A 25,101-nucleotide genomic window follows, 5' to 3' on the forward strand; every position below is an offset into this window, starting at 1 on the left:
CTTTTAATGGTTTGTAGATATTTATTATATTCTTTTAATCTTTTCAATTTTCTCCTTTTTCTACATTTTACAAGTTTACATTGGTAATGTATTCATTATCATTCCCTTCAAAATGTTTTTTAACTCCAGTTGTGATTTCTGCTTGACCCATAGATATTTAAAGTATAATTGTTAATTTCCAAACAGTTGATTTCCTGGTTATCTTTTTATTAACTTACCTTAATTGTGCTGTTATCAGAGAACCTATCCTGTATTATTCTTTTGATATTTATTGAGATTTGCGTTACAGCTTAGCATATGATCAATTTTGGTAAATGTTATGAATGCCACCTGAAAATAATGTGGCTTCTTGAGTTATTGGGTGTATCATAGGTCAGTTTTGTTAATGGTGGTCCTTAAATATTTTTTATCTTTACTTATTTAAAAAAAATTATTTATTGATATGATAAATGTGTGATTAAATTTCACACTATGATTGTGGAATTGTCTATTTCTCCTTCTATTTCCTGACAGTTTTTGTCTTGGAGTCTTATATATTTGGAACCTGTCTTATTAGTTACATTGAAATTTAGAATTGCTATATCTTCCTGGTGAATTAACTGTTTTAACGTAATGAAATGTCCCTCTTTATTTCTAATAATGCCTTTTGTTTGAAAATTGACTTTGTCTAATATTAGTATATCTATCCCAGCTTTCTTTTGAGTAGTGTTTGCAAGGTGTGCTTTGTTCCACTCTTTTACTTTCAGCATTGCTATATTGTTATACTGTTGGTAACATATAGTTGTTTTCTTTTTTATTCATGCAGACCAGTTTTTTCTCTCATGGGGAACATTGGTTTGTCTACATGAATTCAATTGGTGATACATTTGGGGTTAAATATAGCGTATTACTATGTGCTTTCTACTTGTCCTGCCTGTTCTATGCTTTTTCTCTCTCCTTTCTTGCTTTATTTTGAATTGATCAAAAGATTTTTTATTATTTTATATCTCCCCCCCCTTGACTTGGCAATTATGTGCTTTTATAATTCTTTCAGTGGTTGCCTTGGAGATTAAAACATCAAAGTTGTATTTCACTTGGTACTTTTACGTTCTTCTTGGACAATGCAAGAGCCTTAGATTCTTTTTACCCATATGTATTTTAACCTTCATAAGACATTGTTATCGTTGTTTTGTGTAGTCAGAGTTATGTATTTTTACCCACATGTTTGACCTTTTCATTGATTTTCATTTCTTCCTGCATCCCTCACTTTCTAGATGGGATCACCTTTCTTTTTGTCTTGAGAAGACCTTTATAATTTCCTTTAGTTGGGATCTTCATATGGCAAGTTTACTTTGCTTTTGTTTATCTGAAAATATCTTTTTTTGCCCTTGTATTTTGCAGGATATTTTTGCTGGGAGTAGAATTCTATGTTGGCAGTTATTTTATTTCAGCACTTTCAAATGTTGTCCATTGTCTTCTGGCTTCTTGAATTACTTCTGATGAGAAATCAACTCTCAGTCTAATTGCTGCTTCTTTAAAGATGACCTTTTTTCTCTTTATTTTTAGTTTTATAGATTTACATTATTGTGCCCAGCAGTGTTTTTATTTTTATCTATTTATTTATGTATATAGGGTTTCATGAATGTGTGGCTTGATGTGTTTCATCAGTAGGGGAAAGCTATTACCTGTTATCTTTTCAAATTTTAATTTTTTTTTTTGCCATTTTCTCTCTCTCTGTTCTTTCTAGGGCTCTAGTTATGCATTTGGTAGACCACAGGCATATCATCTATATCTCTTCCATTCTCTATCTATCCTTTCGTCTCTATATGCCTTATGCTGGATATTTTCTTTTGATCTTACAGTTCGGTAATTCACTCTTCATTGGTATATAATCTACTCTTAACTGTATTCAGTTCTTAATTTTAGTTTTTGTATATTTCGTTTCTACAACTTCCATTTGCTGTATTTTTTTTTAATTTGGAAATAATTTTAAGCTTACTGAAAGGTTGCAACAATAGTACTAAGAACTTCCCATACTCTTCCACAGATTTGCAAATTAACTTTTTTCTGTATTTTTGCTTTATCATTCTCTTTATATACATACATACGCTCTGTCTCCCTCTCTCCCCAACTCTACCCTCTCTCTCTTAATCACGTTTTTTTAAAGTCACTTGAGGCTAAGTTAAATACATCATGCCCCTTTACTCCTAAATTTTTCAGTGTGTATTCCTTTTTTTTTAACTTTTTATTAAGATTATGATAGTTTATAATCCTGTGAAATTTCAGTTGTTCATTATTGTTAGTCATGTTGTAGGTGCACCACTTCATCCTTTGTGCCCTCCCCTCACCCCCTCAGTGTGTATTTCTTAAGCACAAGGAGATTCTTTTACATAACCACAGTACTGTTATCATCCTCGGGCAATTTAACATTGATACAATACTTTTATTGAATCTACTGTGTATTTTCCAAATTTTGTCAAGTTACCCAGTAATTTTCTTCGTAGAATTTCCCCTCTTCCTTTCCAAGATTCAGTCCAAGATAACGTATTGCATTACTTGTCATGTCTTTTTACTCTCATTTAATTTGAAACAGTTTCTCAGCCTTTCTTAACGTTTTTGGAGAATAAAAGCTTGCTTTCTTTTTAAAAAACTAGAGCACTTCTATTTTTTTTTTTTATTGTTAGAATCGGGTTATGTCTCTGTGGTCTGAATGTTACATAAAATATCACACCTGAATGTACACAATATCCATCTGTCACTCATAAGTGATTTTGATGACCAAATCAAAGTGCCCTCTAGTTTCTCTGCTATATGGATACTAATTTTCCCCTTTCAACTTAAAAACAATCTGCAGGTAGACACCATTTGTCTCTTTTTATTGTTTTCAGTTCTTTGCCAATATTCTCAATCTTGTCTCTTACCTCCCTGAACATAGTAAGTCTATATATCTATATTTATTTACCTTAAAAATCTCTGTCTGATAACTTTAAAAGTGTCTGTTTCTATTGTCTGTTTCTTTTGGTTTTTACTAATGTTATTTTATTTCCTCTTGTGCCTAGTTATTTTTTTAAAATAAGCTTTTCATTTTGGATTAATGTTAGATTTATAGGAAAGTTACAAAGATGGTACAGAGAACTCCTATATATGCCTTACCCAGTTTCCCCATTGTTACATCTTATATTACCATGGTGCATTTGTCAAAACTAAGAAACCAGCATTGGTACATTACTATTAACTAACCTCCAGACTTTTATTTGGATTTCATTAGTTTTTCCATTAATGTCCTCATTCTGTTCCAGAATCCAATCCGGAGAACTATGTTGCATTTAATTATTGTGTCTCCCCAACATTGATTGGGTTTGGCAGAAGACAGATTTTAATTTTCATCACCCACTACTCACTCTTTGATTTTATATTTACACACACACACGTCCCACTGGTCACTCTTTGATTCTATGTTTATCCCCCCCGCCTCGAGATCCAAGCTGCCTCCAAATTTGATGTTTAAAAAAATGATTTATTCAAAATTTGCTTTCTGGCCTAGAATCATGATTTTCTTAGCCGCCTTCAGTTGTTCCCTGTTGACAGCAGCGCTAGCATTTTCTGTCACTTCACAACAATTGCTTCATACAAGATAAATAGTAGAAAACAATAAAGCCACATTAAGATGCAGATGCTGGATAGTCTCTTTGACCTGAAGCTGGAAGTGACTCATTTCCACATGCTATCCTTATTAGAGGTAGGCATCGAATTTGTGCTTTAACAAAATTACAAATTATTGTATCATAGACTTTTGAGTAACTACTGCTTTAGTAGAGATGATACTAATAAATCCATACATGTCAAGGTTCTACTGTAGTATTCAAGCTAATTTCTTTGATTTACTACATGTTTAATTTGTGAGTAATGATTTTGGGAGGTCTTATTCTAGTATTTATTCTTCTTGGTGGTTTTTCATGTAAAAGTTTTATAATTTAGAGTAGTTATAAGTTAGAGTAGTTATAAGAATAGTGACTTGCATTCTGTATGGAAGGAAGTCTTTTTGTAGAGAAGCAGTACATTTTTTTCAAATGTACTCCAAAGCAAGAATAAATTTTATATCAAAAGAAAAAGTATATTTGTGGAATGACATTAGGTTTTTCATCATTGCAGTTTTTTCTTTAATTGTTAATGAATAATTGGGTAGCTACTTTATTCTTTACATTAACTTTGGTTCATGGCTTATTTTTAAGATTAATAAGGTAAGTTTTCTCATAGGCATAATCGTTTGTATTGTTTTAGGAACCCAACTTAGTATTTACTTTAAAAAGGATTCGTAATAAAAGGAAATTGCCTGTTCTAATTTGTCTTTTAAATAGTTGATCTGAACTTTTCTGAAGGACTAGATAAATATTTCACAGAAATAGATTTATATCAAGTAATAACAATGAATTTTCTCAGGCAAAATTTTCCCCCTAAGGACATGTGAATATCAGCTTTGAGTTTTTAAACTTCATTCAGATTTATGAAGTAAAAATTGTTTCTGATGCATGTGGAACTAGGTATTCCTAAGTTTTGTGAAAAGACAACTGTGTGGCTCCTTTGAATTATGAGTTATAACAAAAATATTTATATTTCTGTTTTCTAAAAGTTAAATGTTTATATATATTTTCTTAACTTCTGTCTTAACTTTATTATTTAAAATCCTGCTAGTAATTAATAAAAATTCAAGTATACTTCTTTCATGTAAGTAATGCCATTGTTAGGTATCATTGTGTCATTGTTTTGGTAAATCATCATTCAAGCATGAGGGGGAAAAATACTGTCAATTTCAGATACTCAAGAACTCCGAAAATATAGTATTCTAAGTATAACACAGCCATTGGGAGAAATAAAATTGCTCGAGGCTATCTCCCAGCCAAATAAAAAATAAATGTGAGGAAGGCTGGAGATGCCGAAAGAAAAGCAAGCAAAGTAAGTAAAACTTATAGTTAAATATAAATAATTGCTGATAATGTACTACAGCAAGTAGAATTTATTCCAGAAATGCAAAGATACTTCTGTATCAGAAAATCAACAGAAGTTTTTAACTTAAAAAAAATTAAAAGCCACATTATTTTATCATTATATTTTGAAAAAGCATTTTAGAAAACTGAGCAGCCATTAAAAATGTCATTAAAAGAGAAAAAAAATACTTTAAATATAATAAAGACTATTTACCAAAGCCAACAGCTAAACATCATACTAAACAAAGAAATGTAGCGGCCATTTCCATTAAAACAGAAACGTGATAGAGATTTCTCTTATTACCACTCTTTCAAAATTGTTTGGGAGGTTCTAGTGTACAGTAAAGACAAGAAAATAAAATTACTAGTATAAATATTGGAAAAGAAAAGACAGTGTTTTTCAATGAGGTGAAAACCCCAGAGAATCCATTAAATATTTCCTGGAAATATTAATATAATTTGGCAAGGTGGTTGGCAGTCTTAGCTCTACCAGTATTTACTGATTAGAAATGTAAATGAGAAAAAATTTACATTCTCAATGATAATAATTGCCAAATTCTCAGGAATAGATTTAACAAGAAACTTTATTGAGGTATGTAAGACTTGGACAAATGGAAAGATATATCATGTTTCTGGATTTACACATAAATTTATTGCAGTTCCGTTTAGGAAAACAGCAGGTTCATTTTCAATTTAGTAAAATAACTTTAAAGTTCTGTTGAAGAATAAATGAGAATAACCAAGGATGAAAAAATAATAATTGATTTTAGTGGGGTATAAAGGTATTAAAATTAAATACTTACATAGTTAGACAAATATGCTAGATATGTCTAGGACAGAGAGCAAGGAAAACCATGATATTAATGAGGCAAGAGCATACTTCGTTTTGTGGAACTGTCCAGCGTATTGTAGGACACACTGCCGTTATGACCAAAAGATGCTTTCTAAATTTTCAAACAATCATAGTCTGCCCTTGATTGAGATCTTAGCTAGAGCTAAATGGAGGTGTTAGATGTTATTATTATTTTGTCATTATATTACCTTAAGTTCTTGGGGCTCTGATTCTTCTGTTATATTTTATGACTTGTTCATGATGGATCATTTCCTCTTGTGTTTTCTAAGGTTTGTTTATAAGCTCACCTTAGTTAGGAATTGTTTTCTGTGGGGATCCCGTGCTGTTGACTGTCGAAATGCCTCTTCTGCTAGGCACTGCTCGGGTATCATAGGCCTTAGACTGAGTTTTTAAAGTTTTTTATTGTGATAAAATATATTAAACATAAAGTTTGCCATTTTAATCATTTTTAATTGTACAATTTCGTGGCATTAAATACATTCACAGTGTTGTGCAACCATCACCACTATCTATTCTCCAAAATTTTTCATCACCCCGAACCATACTTTGTACCCATTAATCAGTAACTCCCCATTTACCCCACTCCCTCCAGCCCCTCATAACCTCTAATGAATTTGCCTTTTCTAGATATTTCACATAAGTGCAATCATACTATTTTGTCCTTTTGTGTCTAGCTTATTTCACCTGACATAATGTTTTCAGGGTTCATTTCTGTTGTAGCATGTATCAGAACTTCATTCTTTTTTATGATTGAATAATATTCCTTTGTATGTGTATGCCACATTTTGTTTATCCATTCATCCATTAATAGACACTTGGGTTATTTCTATTTTTTAACTCTTGTTAATAATGCTGCTATGAACATTGTTACACAAGTATCTGTTTGAGTTTCTGTTTTCGGTCCCTTTGGGATTATATCTAGGGATGGAATTGCTGGTCATATAGGGAAATGTACAAAGTTTCCTGTGAACCTATGTTTTCATTTCTTTGGGTTAAATGTCCAGGAATGCAATTGCCAGGAGGTATTTTAGTTGCAAAAGTGCCAACTCTTTTCCAGAGTGGCTATACCATTTTACATTCTTACCAGTAATGTGTAAGTGATCCAGTTTCTCCTCATCTTTGCCAGCATTTGGTATTGTTGTTTTTATTTTAGCTATTTTGATAGGTGTGTACTGGTATCTCATAGTGGCTTTAATTTGTGTTTTCCTAGTTGCTAATGATACTGAGCATCTTTTTGTATGCTTATTTGCCATCTGTGTGTCGTCTTTGGTGAGATATCTTTCAATGTCTTTTGACTATCTTCTAATTGGATTGTTTGTTTTGGTGTGTGTTGAGTTTTGAGAGTTCTTTATGTAGTCTATCCTTTGTCAGATAGATACGTGGTTTGCAAATATTTTTCCCAGTCTATTGTCATTTTGTCCGAACAGGATCTTTGTGGAACAAAAGTTTTTAATATTGATGAAGTCCAGTTTATCAAGTTTTACTTTTATAGATCATGATTTTGGTTTCTGTTAACAGGTGTTATTCATTAGTCTCTAAGTACTAGGTAGAGTACTGGTTGCTTGGTATTTGAGTTTGAGTTAAATTCTCTTATCCTCTGAGCAAAAATCAGTTCATCTATGAAAATAGGACACTTTGTTAGAAGCATTTGTTACTGGTGGTGTTGTTTTTTGTCCATTGGGGATTGAAATTAATTAAAATTTTTATTGGTCTGTAAATAATAAGTGTTCATAATAAAACTATAAAGGAATATGTACAGTAGTATTTAATGCAAATACATTTTTACTGTAAAAATATCTTTTTCCTTCTAGGGACAGTAAGATTTTTTTCACTAATAAATCATCAAATTACAACATAAGCTTTTCAAGGGTTTTTACCTTTTCTGTAACCTGTTCTAACACATTAGAAAATGCTCTCCTCTTTAATGTGGGGAAAGGATTTTGCTTATTTAGTGATAGAGCTGCAAAATCTTTTGTAATAAAACCCAAACCTGTCATATTTTTATTGACTGCTGTTTCCTTTTCTGTTTCTCTGCCCATCAATTTGCCCAATTTGTGGTTGGCTGTTGAAATATTTACTCCTTTAGAAATTCATTTGTCCTTGCCAGTTAAGATAGACTGTCATGGAACTTAAAGTGAAAAGTTATTAGAGGAAGTAACAGAATGTGGCTGTATAAAAGAGAATAAGAATCCTTATTTGGTGTTAAAGGACAGTGGGCTGTAAAAGTAAATGTGACTGGAGAGTGAAAAAAGTGGCAAGAACCTTGAAGTTGCATTTTGAAACAAATCTGTTTTGACTGGTTTGGTTATATTTCAGATATTTGTAACAGTTCAGCAATTAAACTAATAGCACTTCTCATCAGATAGACACATACACTTACACTCACATTTTCACATTTATTTCCATCTTATTTTTTCAGAGTTGTTTTAGAGTTATGCTACCTTCACAAGATGAATTATCATGAATTTTGTCGTTTACTTTGCTTTATGTATCATATAATTTTTTTTTTGAGGGGGATTAGCCCTGAGCTAACATCTGCTGCTAATCCTCCTCTTTTTTTTGCTGAGGAAGACTGGCTCTGAGCTAACATCTGTGCCCATATTCATCTACTTTATATGTGGGATGCCTGCCACAGCGTGGTTTGACAAGTAGTGTGTAGGTCTGCACCTGGGATCCGAACCAGTGAACCCTGGGCCGCTGAAGCAGAATGTGCGAACTTAACTGCTGAGCCACCGGGCTGGCCCATCATATAAATTATTTATTCCTTGAAAATTTAGTACTACTCAGACATAAAAATGACTGGCCTGGACTTGTTGGGGCTTTTTGGGGTAGTTTTTGATGGTATTTTCTATTTTATTGTTGTTGATCTAATTAGGTTTCCTTTAGGCAATTTGGAATAATTTATTATTTTCTTAGAAAATTGGCCATTTAATTTAGATTTTAAAATTTATTTGCATGTAGTTATACATATTGTATTCACGTTTAATTCGGTTTTGCCTAATACTGAATATTTTTATATTTCCTGTTTCTTAGCTTTGTCTGAAGCTTATCTGTTTTATTAGCTTTTTCAGAAGATCCAACTCTTGAATTTACTAATTTTATTTTCTTCTCATTTACACTATGAATTTTTCTATGATATAGCTTTTGCTGTATTCTATAAATTTTAATATGTAATAGTCTCATTATTAACTTTTTAAATAGTCTGTAATTGCAGTTGACTTTCTTTTTGACCTGAGTAATTTAATCAGCTTAAAATTTTCCAAGGGATTGATTTTCTTTTTGGTTAACCCTTTGTTATAATTTTATAATTTAATGCACTGTGGTTATAAAATGTGGCTTGTTTATTTGCTTCTCTTTAAAGGAGTGATTGGTGAACTACCTTCTTTAGGCAAGCCACCTGTATTTGTAAATAAAGTTTTATTGGAACATAGCCACAAGCCTTTGTGATAGAGACTGTATGGCCCACAATCCTGAAATATTTATGATTTGGCTCTGTAAGAAAAAGTTTGCTAACCCTTTCTTTGAAGTAGTGAGATTTAATTTTCTTGGCTGGGTTTTGATCAGATTTTATACTATCTAATGGTTGCAGGAAAACAAAACATTTTCTATTGATGGGACAAAGTTTACTGTACTGAGTAAATGTTACTAATTTTTTAGCTCCTGCATGTTAATTTTTCGCTTAGTGGAGCTTCCAATACTTTTGCCTTTAATCTGTCTGTATTTTCTATTTAAGTTGTATCTCTTGTATATATCATGTAATTTTGTCTTGTTATTGTTAAATCCAATCTGATTTTCTAATTTCAAATGGTATATTTAGTTCATTTACATTGACTGTATAACTGTTGATATGATTTGGTTTAAATCTCTCATCTTGCTCTTTGTTTCTTTTTTTTTCATTGCATATGTTTCTTGTTCCTCTTTTTTTCCCCCTGCTCCCTGTCTTCTTTAGGATTTATCAAATATTTTTAATTCATTTTCTTGTCTTTTAGCTATACCAAGTCTTGGAATTTATTTTAAAGAGATTATGCAAGGGAATGTAATATGCGTCTTTAACTTTTTATAGTTTAACTTGATTTTCATTTTAGTGTTTTATGAGCACTGTAAAGACCTTATGATATTTAATTCTATTTATGTCCTGTTCTTTGTTGTCTTATATTTTACTTCCACTAAGTATATCCATACATACAATGCATTGTATTACTGTTGCTTTAAGTAGTCAGTAGTCTGGAAGATGTTTTTTAAATGTCTTTTTACCCATATGTTTCTCCCTTCTAGTATTCTTTATTCCTTCTGGCAAAATGGCGTTTTACCTGGGATAATTCTTTTCTTGAAGCATGTGTCTGCTGGCAATGAATTATCTCAGCCTTTGTCTTCCCATGTTTTTATTTTGCCTTCATTTTTAAAGGATATTTTCTCTAGGTATAAAATCCTAGATTTGCAGTTCTTTTCTTTCAATACTTTGAAGATGCTATTCTGTTATCTTTTGACTCATATTGTTTCTGATGGAAAGTCAGCCATCATTCTCATTGTTTTTTCCTTGGAATGTAGTGTGACCTATTATTTATTTAATTTGGTCTGGGTGCTTTAAATTTTTTTTCTTTATCTTGGCTTTTCGCATTTGGCTCTGATATGCTTAGGTGTATGATTTTCTTTGTATTATCTTGTTTGGATTTTGGTGAGCTTCTTGAGTCTATGTGTTTATGTCTTTCATCAATTGTGGAAAACCTTAGCCATTATTTCTTAAAGTAGTTCTTCTATCCTATTTTTCAGTTATTTTTTTCCCTTTAGTTAATTTATGTTGGCCTGTCTTCAGGTTTATTGATACTTTCTTCTGTTGTGTCCAGTCAGCTTTTAAGCCCAGTCACTTAATTCTTAATTTAGATAGTGTTTTTCAGTTGTAGAATATTCATTTGGTTCTTTTAAAGATATTCCATTTCTCTGTTGAAATTTTCAATCTTTTCATCCATTTTTTTCTCTCTTTTTTCTTAACTTATATATAATAGCTAAAAATAATAGTTTAATAGCTGATGTGTCTGCTGAGTCTAACATTGAAGTCATATGTACATCTGCTTCTATTAATTATTGTGCCACTTGATTACGGATCATATTTTCCTGCTTCTTCACACATCTCAACATTTTTCTCTTGTTTACCAGACATTGTGTTTAAAAGAACTGTGGAGGCTGGAATAAATAATATTTTTCGCTAGAGAGGGAAAGTCTTTTCTTATGTAAGACAGCTATGATGAGATTTGGTGTCTTGGATTTGATAGAGTGTTGAAGTGGATAAGGCCTAGGTTGCAGTTTAGATTGTTTAGTTCACATGTATTTCAGTTGTCTAGGGTGAGGTCTGTTCTGTGCCTGTGCCTGTATGTCAGACTTCTCCCTTTAGGAAGATTCATCTGATTATGAAATCTTGCTCAACTTTATTGTCAAGCTTCCAGTCCCCCAGATTGTTGCCACCATGAACTTGGTAGAAGTACTGTGTAGACAATCAGTGGGCAGGGAGATCTAGCTTTGAATTTGGGGTTCTTTCACCTTGTCTGCCAGGAGTTGGCAAACTGTGGCCTGCAGGCTAAATCTGGCCTACCACCTGTTTTTTTAATATAAAATTTTATTGAGACATAGCCATACTCATTTGTTTATGTATTGTCTGTGTCTTATTTTGTGCTACAAGAGCAGGAGTCTATAGTTGGGACAGAGAAAATATTTACTGTCTGGCCCATTACAGAAAATTTCGTGACCCCTATTCTATACTGTCAAGCCTAGACTTGTTCACAAAGTTGTTAAAAATTTTGTTGATTTCTCTTTATCTCAGTGGATTCTTTGCCTATGGCAGACCAATCTTCCTCCTACTATCCATGCTTTGACTTAGTAAATCGCCATAGTGATCTTAAATAAACTTCGTCAGATCATATCAATCTTAATGTTAGAACTCTATAAAAGATTTTTAAAATAGAGTTCAAAGTCTTTCACTGAGCTTACAGAGCCCATGATAATATAAACACTGCCTGCCTTCCCAACCTTCTTCTTCTTCTTATTTTTTAATAGGCTATTTTTTTAGAATACTTTTAGGTTCATGGCAAAATTAAGGGGAAGGTACAGAGATTTCCCATGTACCCTCTGCCCTCAAACGTGTATAAAACCTTCTTTTTTTTTTTTTTTTTAACACTCACTGGCCTTTCTTCTCAATCTCCTCACTGATCTTCCTTCTCAGCTCCCACCATATTCAAACTCCATCCAATTATACCTTTCCTATCCTTATAGTACATATATCACTCTTTGAGATATTTTCCTTGTTTACTTGGTTTGTGTTATTGTTTGCCTTCCCCAGTAAATGTAAGCCCTACGAGTTCAGTGACTGTCTTATTCCCAGCATCTAGAATAGTGCCTGGATATTAATAGATCAATAAATATTTGTTGAATAAATATACTGTTTTCTCTGACTCACCATCATCTGCTTTCACTCTCATCCTGCTGCTGTGTTAGTTTTCCTAAGGTATTAATTAGAAAATTCTTAGCTTGATAGGACCTGACGTCACCTGACTTCTCTAGCCTTATTCCTTGCAACTCTTATTCAGAAACTTTCCACTTTATTCAAGCCAGTCTTCTTAATGCTTTATATTTTCTGTACTCCTTTGATCATGACATTCGCCTTGTCTGGAATAAACTTGCTATTTAAACTTGAGTCACCTCTTTATCTCCTACTCAGTCAATCATTAAAGTCCAGCTTCTGTCTCATTCTGGCTCACAGTGATCACTTGTTTGCCTCACATATTGTAGTGCTTATTGCCTGTATTCCTAATGTGAAACTTAATAATGTAATGCTTTGTATTGCTTATAAACTTTCTAGAAATGCTTCCCCAATATAGTTTAACATCCTAAGGGTAAGGAGTGTACACTTCCTTTTATCCCTCCGTCAGTTCATCCTGTCGCTATATTTACATTTGTATATCTACATTTCATTGAAAGAGAACATAAGAGGTTGTGTAAACTTCTTGTCTTTGATGAAGCATGTGTTGAGTAACAGTTACCTTACATTTGCATGTGTCTATATTTCACAAAGGAAAAGGACTTTAACATGTACTGTCTCATTTAATCTGTATAGCAAATGCCACTCCATTTTATAGATAAGAGATGAAAAGATTTGCCCAAGGTAAAAAGACTTTTCCAAGTGTCTACAGTTAGTCAACAGCCATTGGAATAGAAACTATTGAATTCTCACTCTTCATATGTTGCTGTCACTGAATAAATGAGACTTTGTATTGGAATTATGTCTCAACTGAGATCTGAAAACTATATGTTTTTTCTTTGAAGTAACAAGTCAGATGTTAAGAGATCTTAAATTGCTAAGGATTATATCAAAACAACAGGTAGCCAAGAGTTTAGTAGCTTCTTGTGGTAGTTGAGAAAGATTTTATTTTTATTTTTTTTTTGGTTGTGTGCATTTTTGCTCTGTGATGTTTTCCCCCTTGTTTTTCATGGAAATGTTACATATGGGTGCCGTTTATACATTGTGAGTGGATTTGTCAGTTTCTTCTATGTTTATTTGAAAAATCACCTTAAATGCAAACTAATTAACATTAGCATCTCTCCATGGCTTTCTCAATTATTAGATTTATGTGAGTACAGTTGATGTTAATTTTTTTGAAAATTTGCATGCAGTAGAACATTGGTCTCAGTCATTTTTCCGTCCATAAATTTCTACAGTATTTCTGAAAATATTAGGGATTCTCAACTAGAGGGGCAAATAGAAACATTAGAATTGGAGAAATTAAGTTAGATAATGCCTCTCTTTTGGTTGTAGATGTCTTCTCCTCCATTCTTACTGGCTTAACGCAGAGTATTTGGGGATGGGCAAGTGGGGAAGGAGGGTTGGCAGGCAAAATGGAATGACAAGTAGTGAAGGCCATAGTGAGAAATTTCAGCAATGAAGTGCTCAATACTATTTTAGAGACTGCCGTAAGTTGATTAGAAGCATGTGTCCTTCCATGAGTCTGTAACATCTGTTCCTGATTACCTTTGCCTTCATTTCCTATAACTGTACCTCTTGTTCTTGCTCACTTCTTTTTAGCTACATTAGCTTTCTCCCACTTTCGAAGTGTTATGCTTGTTGTTCCCTTTGCCTGGAACGTTAGCTCTCTTACTTCACTGGGGACTTGGTTTAGAAGTCGCCTTCTCATTGAAGTCTTTCCTGGCTACCAGATTTAAGACTAACCTCTTCATGTCCCCTTTTTTATTTTGTCCAACATTTTATGTTTTGTTTCTGTTGAAATTATCACTATTTTTCTTATTATATATCTTATTTTTCTATTTTATCTGTCTTTCCTACTGGAATACAGGTTTCATGACAACTTCATTCTCCTTTCCACCGCTGTGTCCTTAACACCGGCCTGGCACGTAGTAAGCATTCAGTAGTATTTGTTTTATGAATCAATAACATTTTAAGCAAGATAACCCTTAAAGATGAATAACTTTGAGGAAGATAAAATATACATTTTATTCGGTATATAAAATGGACTGCAGTGAGGAGATATTAGTTATGATGAAAGGCTAATGAAGTGAGAGTAGAAATAAACAGACAGGATACACAAAGAAGACATTTGTGAGGTAAAATAGAAAGGATTTGCTTACTAGGGTAGCTGGGAAAGGAAAAAAATGGGAGGAAATCATTTGTTCTGAAATTTCTTGCTAGAGATACTGACTAACTGGTGACATCACTTTATTCCAAGCCCTTAGTAGGTACACAATAATCGTATTTTGAATGAATAACTGCAGAGATAAATTGTTACCTTTTGCACTAAATTTTGCTTTTGAATTTAATTTATTTCACTCCATGGTTTGTTTCCATTCTTCTGGGTTCCCTTCTAATTTACCCTTATTTGAGCTTTGGGAATATGTTGCCCCTGGACTTTAGGACAATTTAATGTTACAAGCCCTTGTGGCACTGCACTGCAATATTTCAGCCTAAAGATTTGTTTCCATGATTGTCTGCTTTCATAGTTCAGTGCTCTCATAGTTTACTGTTTCCATTATTGTTGCTGAAGAAGGAAGCCAGAGAAAGCTATGTGGGATTTATGCTGTCACTACAAGCCCTTTTGTGACTAATTCTTTCCAATTTTAAAAGAAGTAAATTTTCATTCTTTTATTTAGTTTTCTACCTATCCGCAATTTGAACAAGATGCTTGAAATTTAAAATAGTGTTTTCTTAGTATTGATGGAAGTTCCCCTGATAAAAATGTCTTCGATTATTAACCCAAGCTTATCATATTTTAAACAACAAATTTTTTAAAAAGATTAAACTCGTTTACTTTGGACCATTGTTCTACAGATCAATTACTTTTAAAATCCAAATATATATCAGATGTGCCACTTATAATTCTGTATTCATAAATCTGAGAGTGTGCCCTGAAGACAAATATCTAGGAAATAGATTCTAATTTTTAATTTAAAAAGAATTTAAATAGTTAAAATATATAATTTTTAGTGCCTTATTTTTCATACAGCATATTTAGAAATATAGTAATGCTTTCACCAAGTTAAATTAAGTTATTTTAACAATGTCAAATTTTTCATTGGAATATATATAGTTTTTTGTTTTCTTTGTTTTTTTTTTTGAGGACGATTAACCCTAAGATAAAATCCACTGGCAATCTTCCTCGTTTTGCTGAGGAAGATGGGCCTTGAGCTAACATCCGTGCCCATCTTTCTCTACTTTATACGTGGGACACCTGCCACAGTATGGCTTAATAAGCGATGTGCAAGTCTATACCCAGGATCCGAACCAGCGAACCCTGGGCTGCTGAAGCGGAGTGCGCGAACTTGACCACTACGCCACAGGGCCAGCCCCAGTTTTTTATTTTCTTACAAAATTTAAATATTTCAAATAAAGAAAACTCTAGGCTATAGATTTGTGCTTTTGCAAATTTGTAGTATTCTATACCATCCCATCATCTCCTCCTATATTATATAATCATGCTTACTTCTGTTTTCTTATGAGAGATGAGAATTTTAATAAAAATATGTACATGTACTCATGATAGTAAAGGTTAACTATAGAGCCGAGAAATGAGTGAGATGCTAAAAGGAGATTATCTTTTGAAAATTGCTATGGTGCAGCATTCATAGACTTGTTCTCAAGGATCTCTAGAATACATTTCTATAAATGGGAAGCATCTTCAGTACAGGTATAAGTTTATATGTCATTCCTTAAAGAAACTTAATAACCAAAAATTTAACCTTAAAAACAAGCTTTGCCCCCCCCCCCCAACTCCATCTTCATAGATTTCTTGTATTCAGATTTTATTTGACTTCGTGGAGAAAATAGATTAACTTATTTTTTTTCAGATTTAGAGTGTTCTGACCTGGAGTCATGATTTTTCTTTCTTTTGTTCCTAAGTATCTTGCCATCAAAAATCCTGGTTCTGAGCTAGCCCTGATGGTCTACTGGTTAAAGCTCGGCACTCTCACTGCTTTGGTAGCCCAGGTTCGTTTCCCACTCGTGGAACCACACTATCCGTTTCGTCTGTCAGTTACCTGCTGTGGAGGCACATAGAGCTCACATAGAAGAATTAGAAGGATTTACAGCTAGGATATACAACCATGCACTCGGGCTTTGGAGAGGGGGACAAAAAGGAGGAAGATTGGCAACAGATGTTAGCTCAGGGCAAGTCTTTCCCTGCAGAAAAAGAAAAAAAGTAATCCTGGTTCTTTAAGAGGCGCTCCAAAGAGATCTTTAATCCCTTACCAAGATATAAAGTAAACTAGTCGTGTTTCTAAACGAAGGGTGAAGCAGCTAGGTTTTGTTTTGTTTTGTTTTTTCCTAAGCCACCATTAATCTTTTACTTTTAGAAAATTGGAAGGAGCAAGTAACATTGAAAATGTCATCTTTACTATTAGGATGAGACTGAAAGTCTTGCATGGTAACTCCATAGTTGAACAATTTTCAAATGAAATGTCTTTGGTAAAATTATTTCATGTAATCAATAGGATATATCAGTGAAGTACTATTAATAAAAAGATATATGATACAGATATAACTATCACACTAATTCTCTTTCTATAACACAAGATGCTTTTACTATCCTCAGATGAGTCTATAGTATTGAAATATCCTTTTTGTATATATATAAAGATATAAAACTTGGAAAAATATATTGTTCATCTCTGCATACAGTTGATTCAGATTCAGCATCTATTTATTGAATATTTATTATGTGCCTTGCACTATATTAAGTAATTTAACCAAAATTATACTCATATATTACTTAGTCTACATTAACTTGAAATATGTATAAAATTTGAAAATTGTGGGATAATTTCTTTTTTGCTCACTAAAGATTTTATTTTAGGGAGTCTATAGTTTTGATTAGGAAAGAACTTGGTAAATATCATTTATGGTTATTGTAAAACGTTTAGCTCTTTGCTCAGACGAAGAATGTTATTGAGAACAGAGGCATCTTTTATCCATTTAGTATCCTTGGTCCATGTTTCTTAAGAAATATTTGTCACGTGGCATGAATTTTCTGAAAAAGTCATACCATTATTTTGTCTTTTGTTTTGTTTTTAAAACAGATAAAACTAGTTTTGAATCATTTTAAGATAACTTAGTCATCCTATAAAATAGTGCTGTTCAATAGAATTTCTGTGATGATGGATATAGTTTATAAACCTGCATCATCTAATCCTGTAATGGAAAGAACTTATGACTGTCCCCAAATGTGGTTCATTAAATCACTCCACAAAGATTTTTTAGTGCTTACTGTGTATCAAGCATTGTGATACATGCTGGGGATAGTTCCTATTCTCAGGGAGCTCAAAGTCTAGTTAGAGGAGAGAGATTCCTAAACCAACAGTGACAATACAGCTGGAGGATAGGGAGGGAGGAGAGGAGAATGCAAGTTGAGCTTCGAAGGATAAATATGTGTTAGGGGTCCGCATAGAAAAAGTGGCATTTGCCGGTAGATGAAGATAGGAGACTATATGGTGCATTCTGGCAACTGCAAGATTTCTCTATTCCTGGAACCTAAGGTGAGGTAAAAAGTTGCTAAAAAGAATGGACAGTTAATCACTCGTCAATTAACAAAGTGTTTTGTATGCCGTGCTAAAGAGTTTGGATTATATCCTTAAAGCCACAAGGGAGCCATTGCAGGGTTATAAACTGGTGAGTAAAAAAGATATTAACATTTGAACTCAATATCCTTGCCCACAGATTTATTGGATTTGAAATTTCTAGAGGAAATAAGAATTTTATGTTAAAATTTAAATTTGATTAGATCCTATATAGTCTTTTCCCTGGTTGGGTTTATGTGCTGTTGTAGCAGTTAGAATGGTTAGAATTATACCAAAGATCCAATTTAAAATGATTGAGATATGAAGGAAATTTATAAGTTGACATAATAAAGAATTTTGGAGGTATGGTGATTACAAATAAGTTAATTCTGAAGTTCAGCAGCATAATCATGGACTCAATTTCTTTCCATCTTTCTGTTCTGCTGTTTTCAGTGTATTGGTTATTTTTCTGAGGCTTGTCCTTACATAACTGCAAGAGGACTGCGATATCTTCAGCTTTTATATCTGCACACAGTATTGTTCAAAGACTGGTAGAACAACTGGCCCTTTCTTAGGTTCATTTTTAGATTAAAGAAGACTTTCCTGAAAGCCATCTCTCTCCTTCCCCCATTAGCTTCACATCCCGTTGGTCAAATCATAGAACACAACCTTTCTTAAACCAATTAATGGAATTGCAATGGTTGTTATTAAGATTATTTGCTAGTTAAGGTTTGCCTCCTGAGGCTAAGGAGAGAACCAATCTCCCTTGAAGCAAATACCTAAAATAAAATCAGAGTTCTGTTAGTGTGAAAGAAGGGATTAGGTAGGCAATCAGTGGAGTCTGCCACTTGTTTTACTAGCCTAGCAATGGGGTTTGTTTGTTTATTTTTAAAATTAGTGGTCTTTCCCATCCCAAGAGTTAGAAGGAGAAGCCCATATTTGTCCCCAGATAGTTTGCTGGTGATATAGAGCTATTATGGTATGAATCAATCTCTTTGAGTCTTATCCACTTTGAAAATCTTGGTTTCTGACCTGCAAAACTGAAGACTGGGCCCTGAACCACAGGGTTTTACTGTATAAGAGGCCTTGCCTGGGAAACAAACCAACCCCTCATCCCAGAAGATATATTTCTATGATTGTTCTTGACCAGGGGAATTCTTTTGTAGTCTGGAGGAAGAATGAATGGGAGATTTGCTCTTACTTAATTTGTTTCCTGAATATTTTTTTTAATGATATGAATCCTTTCTGTGTCTGTAAGGGGCCAGGTTTTTCAAACTCAAATATTCAGAAATGATCTGTCTGCATTTTGCTGTCACCTCACATCCTAACCACAAAAGACTTGGCTGCTTGAAAAGGGGATGCTCGTGGCAGAAAGACCATATTGAAGAAAAAAATTAATTTTTTCAAAATAATGCCTGGCTGTACTTTTTTGCTCTAAAAATTTACCTCATGTCTTATTCCATCACCTCTGATGTTATTCATATACTGGTTGGTTAGTGTAGACATTTCTTTAGTCAGAATATTGTGTTACTTTGCCGTTCTTCTTTCTTCTCATCTTGAAGATGCATGGCCAGACTACTAGTAAATCTCCTTTCTGTTAATCTTCCAATCATTTCATACTCTGAAGCTAAAGTACTATTAGATACTATTTAGATAATTCTTATCTCCTTCTGTCTCTGTGTTTTGTCTTTTCGTCCCTGATTATATAGTGAGCATGTACTATGGGCTGGGTAGAGTACTGAGGGATACAGTTTAATTAGAGGTATAAGACAAGGCCCCTCCCAGATTATACTCTTGGGTATAAGTGTACCAATACTATTAAAATGTAGTTTGAGAAGTATTATGATAAAGTTCTGCACAGGATACTATATTGGCATACAGAAGAACAACTCCATCTCAGACTGGAGGGAAATGGAACAATTCTTGGAGGAGGTAGTGACTATCATGGAATCTAAATAGTAGTTTAGCAAATTTGAGAAATGGGGAAAAATAAATTTCAGGCAGAGGATACAGCAAGTATAAAGGCATGATGTTATGAGAGAGCTTGACACATTTAGTGAACTACATACAGGTTGCTTGATACTTTGGTTCCCATTTCTTATATCTGCTTCTTTCTGCACGTCTCATTCATTCTTTTCTAACCTTAAGCATTAGTTTCCTCTGCTCTTCAGTTCAGATAGTGGAACATAGCTACCAACAACACTTGACTTTTACATCTTACAATTCAGGCACCCAGAGGAGTATACTGAATGAATTATTTTGTTTTTAAGTCCATATGCCCATGGGGAGGTTAAGTCTAACTTAGGTCTGGTACCCACGCCTGGAGAAATCAGTTATACTTTGGACTAGGATTTGGGTAGGGTTTGTGATCATCTCAGCTTGGCTTAGGTACCTTACCCCGGTGGAAATCAACTGTGGAAGAAGGATGGAGTAAATTAGTAGATGGAGTAAGGGTGGTAAAGTGCAGTTCCCAGAAAGGGGTATGTGATGGTGGGCGGGCAAAACAACAGGTCATCTTTAGGAGTGATTGCAGCAGCATCCTGATGAGAGATAATGAGAACCTGAAATGAGAGGGTGGCAATGGGGATGGAGAGATGTCAAGAAAGAATCAACCGAACTTCATTGATTGGATGTGGGTCAAATGAAGGAGGAGCTCTAGTCCTATGTATTTGTTTGTTCATTCAATCAACAAAAATATTTACTGAGTGCTTGCTATGTGCCAGATACAGTTAGAGTTTCTGGAGGTGCAAGAGTGCTATAGATCAAGTTACTGTGCTAGTTATGTAGTAACTCAAAAAACTTTTTCAAAATGACACCCACAGTTCTGGCTTTGATGACTGGTTGATTGGTGGGTGCCATTCATATGAGGTTTGAGGGGAAATGTAATGAATTCATTTTTGGCGTTATTAAGTTTGAGATAAGGATGGGATATCCAGGGTAAGTTAGATGTATGGGTTAGGGATCCAGAGGAGAGAGCAGAATGTATAGTTGGAAGTCGTGACCACACAGTAGTTGTTGAAGTTATAAAAATTTATTATAAGGTAAAATTTATTGTGTGTGTGTGTGTGTGTGTACAGTTCAGTGAATTTTCTCATACATATTGATGTGTGTAGCTGCCACCACATTTAGTATACATGATGTTACAGGTTACATCATGATACCCCTTTCTAGTTACATCCCTCCCTCACCCCTGATCTTGGAAACCAAAGAGCTGTTTATTTTCTATCTCTGTTGTGGTGGTGGTTTTTTTTTTTTTTTCAAATGGAAAATGGAATAGTGTAGCCTTTTAAGACTGTCTTCTTTCATTTGGCGTAAGGCCTTTGAGATTCATCGAAGTTGTTGTGTCCAGCAATAGTTCCTTTTTATTGCTGAGCGGTATGCCATCGTATGGCTATATCACAGTTTGTTTATTCACTCACGTGCTGAAGAACATTTGGGTTGTTTCCAGTTTTTGGCAATTATGAATAGAGTTACTATAAACCTTTATGTGCAGGTTTTTGTGTGAACATAAGTTTTCATTTCTCTAGGGTCAATCTTTAGGAGTGGGATTGTTGCATTATATGGTAGGTGTATGTTTAACTTTATGAGAAGCTGCCAAACTGTTTTCCAGGGTACCCATGCCATTTTCATTCCCACCAGCAATGTATGAATTCTCATTGTTCCACTTCCTTGCTTGACTTGATATTGTCAATATATATTTTATTTTGGCCATCCTATTAAATGTGTAGTGGAATCTCATTGTAGTTTTAATTTGCATTTCTCTAATGGCTAATGATGTTAAACATCTTTTCATGTGCTTATTTGCCTTTCATATATCCTCTGTGGTGAAATGTCTGTTCAGATCTTTTGCCCATTTTTTAATTAGGTTGTTTGTTTTCTTCTTTTGAGTTTTGAGAGTTCATTGTATTTTCTAGATACAGGACCTTTGTTGGATATGTGGTTTGCTTGTTTTGTTTATTCTTATAACAGTGATTTTTGAGGAGCAAAAGTTTTAAATTTTGGTGAAGTCCAATTTATCTTTTTTTAAATGGATCATGCTTTTGGTATCATATCTAAAAGCTCTGCCTAACCTGGGTCATAAAGATATCTTCTATTTTTTTTCCTAAAAGTTTTATAGTTTTATATTTAGATTTAAGATCCATTTTGAGTGATTTTTTATATAACATGTGAGGTTAAGGTTGATGTGTGTGTTTTTTGCATATGTATGTGCATTTGTTCCAACACTGTTGAAAAGACTGTCCTTTCTCCTTTGTATTGCTTTTGCACCATTGTAAAAAATCAGTTGGCCATATTCATTTGAGTCTATTTCTGTACCACCTATTCTGTTCCACTGATCTGTTTCTATTTACCAATACCACACTGTCTTGATTACTGTAGTTTTAGAGTAAGTCTTAAAACAGGGTAGTGTGATTCCTGCAACTTTGCTGTTCTTTTTCAAACTTGTTTTCAGTATTTTAGATCATTTGCCTTCCCTTGTACATTTTAGAATCTGTATCTATGACAAAAATCCTTCTGGGATATTGGTTGAAATTGCATTAAATCTATAGATCATTTGGAGTAGAATTGAAATCTTTACTATGTGCAGTCTTCCAGTCCGTGAACATGATATGTTTTTCCGTTTATTGGGCTTAGTTAATGTCTTTCATCAGCATTTTGTAGTTTCTAGAATATAGATCCTGTATTTGTTTTGTTAGATTTATACCTAAGTATTTTTCTTTTTTCTTTTTTTAGCTGTTGTTAGTGGTATTGTTTTTAAAAATTCAGTTTCTAATTGTACATTGTTAATATATAAAAGTATATATAAATATTCATGTATATATGATTGATTTTTGTTTTTTGACTTTGTAGTGTGACCTTGCTAAACTCGCTTCTTAGTTCTAAGAGGTACTTTTTGTTTGTTTGTTTTTGGTAGATTCCTTTGAATTTTTTAAGTGAGCAATGTCGTCTTCTGAGAATAGGGACAGCTTTTTTTTCCCTTCCTTTCCAGTCTGTATGCACTGACTGGTACTTCTAGTATGATGGTGGCTGAGTGGTAAGAATGGCTGTTCTTGCACTGTTTCTGATCTTAGGGGGGAAGCATTCAGTCTTTGACCATTGAGCATGATGTTGGCTGTAGGTATTTTGTAGATACTCTTTATCAAGTTGAGGAAATTCCCCCTCTATTCCTAGTTTTCTAGTTTTTATGATTGGATGTTATTAAATGCTTTATCTGCATCAAGTGATATGATTTTTCCTCTTTGAATCATTAATATGCTGGATTACATTGAGTGATTTCCACATATTAAACTAACCTAGCATTCCCGGTCTTGGTCATAGTGTTGTTATTTTTTAATACATTACTAGATTTGATTTGCTAATATTTTGTTGAGGATTTTTGTTTCTATGGTCATGAGGGATATTAGTCTATAGTTTTCTCTCTTTTGTTTAATGTTTTTATTTGCTTTGATAGTAGAGTAATTTTGTCCTCAAAAAATGGGTTGAAGGGCCGGCCCGGTGGTGTACTGGTTAAGTTCACATAGTCGGATTTGCTGGCTTGGGGTTCGCTGGTTCAGATCCTGGGTGCAGACCTACATACGCTTACCAAGCCATGCTGTGGCAGGCGTCCCACATATAAAATGGAGGAGGATAGGCACAGATGTTAGCTTAGGGCTGATCTTCCTCAGCAAAAAGAGGAAGATTGGCAGCGAATGTTAGCTCAGGACCAATCTTCCTCCAAAAAAAAGAGTTGAGTGTTTCCTTGTCTTCTGTTTTCTGGAAGAGATTGTATAGAATTCGTGTTATTTCTTTAAATGTTTGGTAGAATTCACCTGTGAAACCATCTGGGCCTGGAGATTTCTTTTTTGTAAAGGTCTTTTTAACCACAAACTTGATTTAATAGTTACAGGAGTATTCAGGTTACTGTTTAATCTTGGGTGAGTTTCAGTAGTTATTAATTATTTGTTAAAAGATGTGTTTAGAAGACCAAGTTTCTACTTACAGGCTGTGTGACCTTTGGAAAGGTACTTTAGCCTTAACTTCTCTGGTCCTTAATTTGTTCATCCAAAAAATTAAAGAGTTAGAAATATTTGTCTTCTTTAAGATTTCTCCCAGTTTTAAAATTCTGTAATCCTGATAGGATAAGAGTGTATGTGTTTGAAGTTTATGTGAAAGGATTGTGAGCCTCTGTTTCTTGTTTCATCTGTGAGTTTTTGAACATTGGTTTATTTAGATTCACTTTGCCTTTAACAGGTAAGTTCTGTATTTTCTTTTTATCAATGGATTATTTGTTGATGAAAAGGTATGTTAGAGGCAGATGTCTTTATGCATTTATACATGATATACTTATGTGAAAAATAACTTTCATAAGCTATTTGTGTAAGAAGATGTAAGACACATCATATGTTAGTTTTTAATGTTATACTTTCTTGAAAAATGTAAATTATCAGTTTAAAATTTATGAAATGTTAGAAATGCATTTCTCTTTTGGTGATTATCCTTCTGATTTAAAAAGTCGCTCATTTTTGGCTACTTAATAGAGACAATGTCTATATAAGTATTTTATATAGAATTCATTTTTAAAAGGTGCACAGTGTTGTGCATGCTGTCCATTTATTGGGTTAAAGCAAAGTGAAAGTAGAATACAGATCTGCTGCTGAAGGAAACATTAAGTTGCAGGCTGCAGCTGGAGGATTTTACGTAGGCACCTGTGGGTTTGAGTGCGTTCAATATACAGACTGCAGTAGGAGGCTGGCACTGCCTCTGCTGACTCCAGTACACTCCTTCACTGCTGTTTTGCTGATTTCTCCACTGTCCAGAAGACAAACAAAATGGTGCAGCACGTAGAGGGCATGGGAAATAAATAACCGTCAGTATGATCCAAAGGTGGGTTTGCTACACTGAACAGCAGAGAAAATTGTTTAACAAGATTAAAAGCTTGGATATAGTTCAGTATGTTGATATCCTTAGCTGTCTTAATATTTAACTATGGCCATTTAAGAATGAAAATGTATAGGTCTGAAATCTGCATGCCCTCTTATATATAGAGGTTTCAGGTATATTGCATGTGTAACATCAGTAAATGCATGAATAGTAACTTATGAATGGATTTATGTTTGTACTAAATATGTGTAATGTGTGTATACACACACGCACACACACACATATACGTGAAGGGTTTCTTTCCTATCAATATTATGTTTTTTAAAAAGTAAGCACTTAGAGGTTTTATATTTTCTCTATTGCACATTTGTCGCAGCT

At 33.6% G+C, this 25,101-nt stretch overlaps 1 protein-coding gene across 9 annotated transcripts in view; it reads left to right on the forward strand.

Moving 5' to 3' along the window:
• Positions 1 to 25,101, forward strand: part of TANC2 (tetratricopeptide repeat, ankyrin repeat and coiled-coil containing 2) — a 389,807-nt gene that overhangs the window by 70,391 nt on the left and 294,315 nt on the right. The gene's annotated exons all lie outside the window — the stretch shown is intronic.

The sequence above is a fragment of the Equus asinus genome, chromosome 13 (genome assembly GCF_041296235.1).
Source record: "Equus asinus isolate D_3611 breed Donkey chromosome 13, EquAss-T2T_v2, whole genome shotgun sequence".
NCBI classification, from domain to species: Eukaryota; Metazoa; Chordata; class Mammalia; order Perissodactyla; family Equidae; genus Equus; species Equus asinus.